The sequence below is a fragment of the Phocoena sinus genome, chromosome 8, assembly GCF_008692025.1.
Source record: "Phocoena sinus isolate mPhoSin1 chromosome 8, mPhoSin1.pri, whole genome shotgun sequence".
Lineage (NCBI taxonomy): Eukaryota > Metazoa > Chordata > Mammalia > Artiodactyla > Phocoenidae > Phocoena > Phocoena sinus.
The window spans coordinates 105,376,337-105,382,336 of NC_045770.1; the positions used below are offsets into that span (position 1 = coordinate 105,376,337).

The window sequence follows — 6,000 nt, forward strand, 5'->3', positions numbered from 1 at the left end:
ACATGCCGCGGAGCGGCTGGGCCCGTGAGCCATGGCCGCTGAGCCTGCGCATCCGGAGCCTGTGCTCCGCAACGGGAGAGGCCGCAACAGTGAGAGGCCCGCGTACCGAGAAAAAAAAAAAAAAAAAGAATTAGGCTTTTGGGACCCTAGTCTCCAAATTCGAAAACCCAAATGGATGTAAGCTGTATCATCAACTTAATATTTCAAAACAAGGAGAAAAGACTACGTGGAATAAACAGAGGAGCTACGTAAACCGACTGGAGAGATGGCAAAATACGACTAAATTTGCTCTCAGAAGGGAGAAAATGGGTGGCGATCAAGTCTAAAAGATAAAGTATAATTTAAAATTGGAAGTGATCTCAGAGATTAATGTTTAGTTATTTTACAGATGAAGAAACTAAGGCTTGGCCCTGTCAGTGTGTTACACAAATAAGGTGGAGCAGACTGGAACACAGGTACTGATTCTTACTCCAGCGGACCTTCATCCAGCCCCAGAATTGTAAGTACAACTGTAGTTCTAGTTATAATCAACCTTAGGAGATGGTGCAGTGTTTGACTCTGTCTCACACAGATACCAGCCAGCTTCAAACCTGGCTGGCAGACGTGGGAGCCAGAGGCAGCAAGTGACCAAAGTGGTCCAGCGTCCTGGGAACCCTTTAATCTGCTGGAAGGAAAATCACGAAGCAAGGCCTAATTCACAGAACAAATGACTACGGACATCAGTGAGTTTTTTTCCCCCCTTTTGTGACAATATTTTAGAATTAATGCAAACGGTTCTGGTTCCATCACCAACTATGTAAAGATAATATATCCACTCTAACTTACTGCCTATGAGCAATATGGGGATCAAAAGGAAAGCGTTTTTTTTTTCTTTTAGCTAGACATAAATGCTGATTTACAACAATAAGGTGATGAGTCCGTCATGCACAGATGGATTCTCTCTATGCCACACCTTTAAAATAGCAAAATCCTGTAATGCACGTAGAATAAGGTGTGCGTGACTAAAATTTGGGGATGTGTCTGTTGAATAAGATATAACTGTAAGCGAAAACTTACTTAGACTTTCTGTAATCTGACCAGGACAAACTCCAATCACATTAATAGAAAAACACAGGGTTAGATACTGGTCAGGCATGATGTTTCCTCTCAACCAGCAGTTCTAATCTTCTAGGAAACACCAAATTACAGGGAAGAAAAGGGATTATTGTAAGAACTAAAGTAAAAACAGATTTGTAGAAGGTTTTTTTTTGGGGGGGGGGAGCGGAATGTAGAGTTGGTAGAAAGAATTTAAAGGAAGTTGTGAAACCTTCCTAAGACCCGGGGTCCCCTGATTTGCTCGCTAGGACCCTTCCCCATTCAGCTTGTTAAATGAAACATTTAAAACCACAGGATTCAATTCAAAGACTTCAGAGCTGACAGTCTGTCCAAGAAAACAGTTACTTTTCAAATCACTGTGTTCTAATGGTTAGAACTCCCTAATACTTGAAATTTAAAGTGCATTGGCTCGTTTTATCCTGTAATAAATTTAAGTTGTGCTTTTATTGCAATTAAAACCATTTCCTACACCAAGACACATCAGTAAATACATTTTTTCCCAAAATAAAAAGTAACTAAAAATCAGGCTAAAAAATTAAGTTACATCTTACACATAAAACTTCTATTGCGGGCTTCCCCGGTGGCGCAGTGGTTGAGAGTCCACCTGCCGATGCAGGGGACACGGGTTCGTGCCCCGGTCCGGGAAGATTCCACATGCTGCGGAGCGGCTGGGCCCGTGAGCCATGGCCGCTGAGCCTGCGCGGCTCCGCAACGGGAGAGGCCACAACAGTGAGAGGCCCGCGTACCGCAAAAAAAAAAAAAAAAACAACTTATATTGCATAGAGCTCTATCTGAGATACAGATATCCTAAGCTCTCTTCCTGCATTTACTCAGTGTATCTATGGAACCAACAGTGTGTCATACTGGAACAAGGACACATGGTCCCTATCTTTAACACTGTGTGGAAAACTCAGCAATTAGTGTTCTAGGGCTGACACAGTCGTGTAACTCTTGCCCATGAAGGGGAAGGAGTTTGTGAGTGGAGAGAAAGTAGAGCTCATATATAGCAGGCAAGAATAGAAAATAATGGAACTGACATCATTCATCTGAAAGGATTTGCTCTCATAAGCCGTGGGAAGGGCATTCCTGTGGACAGGGAGCTGCTCAGATGCTTCACACACAAATGACTTTGCAACACAAGCAGGCCACAAGCTCATGTCCTATAAGCCCACAAATTGACACTCAAAGAAAAATCAGATTCAATCCCAGATACAGATGACCCAAGGGAAAATTTATAAACCAACATGCTCCACCCACAAAACTCTAAGCTCAAAGACACACAACCTGCTACCACTTCCTTCACATGCATATTCTGCTATACCCCATCCTCCCCTCCCCCCATTTTGCCCACTGGTATTTGGTTCAGGTATGGAGCATTCAAGACATAAGCACTTCAGTGTGTCTGTGAAGACAAATGAAAACATGGCAAGAGGGCAACGTGGAAATGACTTGAGTGTGGTTTCAAAGTTTATGGGCTAATAAAAAATTAAGCCTTACTCTACTCTCCTGTTAAAGAGTAAGTATCCCCATTATTCTTTTCACACCCAAACTAAGTTGCTGTGTCAATGACAACAATGTTTTCAATAACAATAGAATGAACAAATTTTGAAAAACTAAATATAGGAACTTTCCTGGCACAGTGCTTAAGATTCCACGCTCTCAATGCAGGGGGCTGGGGGTCGATCCCTGGTCAGGGAACTAGATCCCACGTGCACGCCACAACTAAGAGTTCACATGCCTCAACTAAGGAGCCCGCCTACTGCAACTAAGACCCAGCACAACCAAATAAATAAATAAATATTAAAAAAAAAAAGAAAAACTAAGTATAAATCACCAAGCTCTATTAATTAACATTTTTCATCCAGTGTCTACTGACCACCTACTCTGTACCTGCTCTGAGCAGAGGAGATAAATAACGAGCTCACAAGAAAGCTGAGGGGAAGGTCAACAACCAAATACGATACAAGGTAACAACTGCTCAGGGAACAAAGCAGAAGTGTGTCTTCTCCTGAGTGGGTCAGCCCCTGCCCTTGTGTTGTAAGAGGTCTGCAAGGGGTGTGAAGATTTATCCAGGAGGTAACACTCTCACCGGGCCTTCCTGAAGGCGAGTATCAATCCGGGGGAGGGGATGCAGGAATGCCAGGCAGGGTGCGAGCAAAAGGCACCAGGCAGGGGAAACCACTGGGGCCCGGGCTTGGAAATGAAGAGGAGAATGCTTAGATGACGGGCCCACATCTGCGGTGGAAGTTGCTAAACATTCGGCTACAAACTTGTACCTATAGTAAGTAACTCTTTAAGTAAACTTCCCAGTATGCACAAATTATCTGCGATTATTTCAGGCTAAACTGATTGCCCTCTCCCTTTTCAAAATATTTACGCTTTTATGACCAATCATCAGAAGTTACAGGCGTGTTCTTAACATTAAAGGAAGAAAAGCTTCAGCTAGCAACTGTTTCCTCTGATGACCCTATAAAGCCACGTTCAACTATACTTTATATCAAAATGGTTTAAATCTAAAAAGGTCCTGATGAAAAGAAGCGCAATCACAACCAATCAGTTCTTCTGCCTACCACTCTAGATAAGACTCTTCCCCCCAGGGTGAATTTCATACGGCAAGTTCTGAAAAATTAACTTCGAAGAACACATGTTCACCCCCTCAGTATTCTTAAAGTTCCCCCAGTCAATGGATCGGAAGTAAAAGAGCTCTAACACGGGGTCAAATAAAGCCAAACAGAGAGGGAGTGAGTTTCTCTGGGTCCAACGTGCTTCTCTACCATTCCAGCAAGTTGGGTCGAGTTGTCATCTTGTAAACGTTTCCCCCACTCTCATAGGTAGGGGTGATGCTGATACATCACCTTTGGATATGTGAAAAGAATCGAGTCACTCTGGGAGGACCGACGCCTTTTCTCGGGACCCGAGACGCCGGCCAACTTAGGGGGCCCGGGAGGCAAGCCCCGGCCAGGAGCCGGAGCCGCTGTCAGGGGAGGGACGGAGCGGGGCGGAGGACGGGCCCGGGAGGAAATCTGAAAGGAGGCTCGAGCCCAAACAAAAACAACCCAAAGTTGAGCGCGGCAGAGGGAGCAGATTGGGCGAGACCATTCACGGCTGCCCATTGGAGAAAAGGGAAAACAGAGTCCCCCAATCGCGAGCGGCGGGGCTGCTCCCCTCGTGCGGCCGCGGGCCGGCCCGGCGCTGCCCGGCGGCCGCTACCGCTCCCTTCCGGCGGCGGCGCCCACTGCAGGGCCCGCGCCCCCCGGCCGCCGCCGCCGCCGCCGCCGCGCCCCTCCCCCGGCCGTCCCTCCACCCCCGAGGCCCCGGCCCTGGCCCCCGCCCGGCCCGGCGCCCCCGCTCCCGCCGGCCCGCCCCCAGCCCGCCGCCCCTGCGCCCCCCGCACCGGCGCCCGCCCCCCGCTCACCGCCGGGCGCTGCCCGCTCCTCCTTGGGGCGCGTCGAGGCCCCGCCGCCCCGCCGTTGCGCTGAGGGGCCCGCGCTGCCCGGCGACACTTCCCCGTCCCCTAAGAATATTAATCACCAAAAATAATTCCAGAGAAAAATGGAGAGTAAAATCCAAGATGGCGGCACCAGCCGCAGCACCGCCCGCTCCATCCGCTGTCGGGAAATGAGTCCCAGCCGCGGCCGGAGCCCCCCGCCCCCACCGCGCCCCCGCGTCCCCGCGCCACGGGCCTCACCTCGCCTCGCCTCTCGCGCGGCCTCGGGGTGCAAAAGGCAGCCGCTGGCCTGGGGGCTCCGCGTTCTGAGTCCTGGCGCCGCGCGTGCTGCCTCCGGTGCCTGGGCGCCCTCACCTCATAGCCCCGGAGCCTCACCGCCCGCGCCGCAGACGCGTCGCCGCCCCCGGTGAGCCGCTCGGACGCCGCCCGGGAACGGTGGAAGGACACGAAAAGGAGTTCCCGCGGCCAGGCGGAGGGACACCACTTCGGCTCGTACCGCCCTGGACGCCTCTGTTGGTTTTACGGGACCAGGGGTGGGGGGAGGCGGAGAAACCCGAGAAAGAAATGAGTTCCCCGCCGGGTGCTCCCGCGGCGGAGGAACAAAAAGCGAATTTTGAGGGGATGAGATGAGTCGTTCCTTCGCTTCGCTCGCGGCGGAGGGATCCGTGTTGAGCAGTCGGCAGGGATCCCTCCGCTCCTCGCTGCCCTTTAAATTGCGGCTGGAGGCGGTGCCGCCGCGCGTCCCTGGGGCGCCACCCGGATCTCAGGCCTCCCTACGTACCCGGGCCCCGCGAGGCCTTCTTCGACACTTGGTCCCTGGCACAGCTGCACCCACCGGGGACAGCCCTGGGGAATGGGCAGGCTCCTCGCCCACTGCGCCTACCGGGTGCGTCTAGGGGAGGTGGCCCCACGGAGGCGAGCCTCTTTGTTGTGGGAATGGGTGTCACTGGAAGCAGATACACCCTTAAAGACCATGTGGGTAGCCTGAGCGTTACACCGCTTAGTGTGGGAGGGAGAGAGAGGGAGTAAGCCTGCATTAATCGGACCACGGGCTTCCTAGTGTCAACCGGCTATTTCTTGAGCACCTACTGTGTGCCAGGCTTTCCGAGAAACGGGTTTTTCAGCTTCTCGCTCTAGTTGGGCAGTGCCGGTAGCAAGAATGCACCTCCCTCCAGGAGCTTTAGGCTGGTGGGGAAGTTGCCCAGAGGCTCACACGGGCCAGGTGCTGCCCTGCTGGGAGAGTGCGAAGCCTCGCCCTTTGGATCCTGCAGTCGATGATAATGACTACAAAATAACGATGAGAGTAACATGTATTACAGCCTTTACTGGATACCAGGCACCGTCCTCAAGCTTTGGTGCCCTATCTCGTTTACTCCTTACAACGACCCCCAGGAGGTGGGGACCGTTTTCCGCATTTTATACGAAGGGAAGCTGAGGCACAGAGAGGTTAGGTGACC

General features: G+C 51.4%; 1 protein-coding gene across 7 annotated transcripts in view; it reads right to left on the minus strand.

Annotated features, from left to right (window-relative positions):
- Window positions 1-5,106, minus strand: part of KMT5B (lysine methyltransferase 5B) — a 53,675-nt gene extending 48,569 nt beyond the window's left edge. For 4 of the 7 annotated variants that reach the window (XM_032639355.1, XM_032639360.1, XM_032639362.1 and 1 more), the window contains exon 1: window positions 4,511-4,686. The gene's annotated coding sequence lies outside the window, so the exon portion shown is untranslated. Of the gene's footprint in view, window positions 1-4,510; window positions 4,687-4,783 lie in introns of those variants that run through there. The other 3 variants (XM_032639357.1, XM_032639358.1, XM_032639356.1) reach the window with 3 other exon arrangements.
- Window positions 5,107-6,000: the final 894 nt, after the last annotated feature.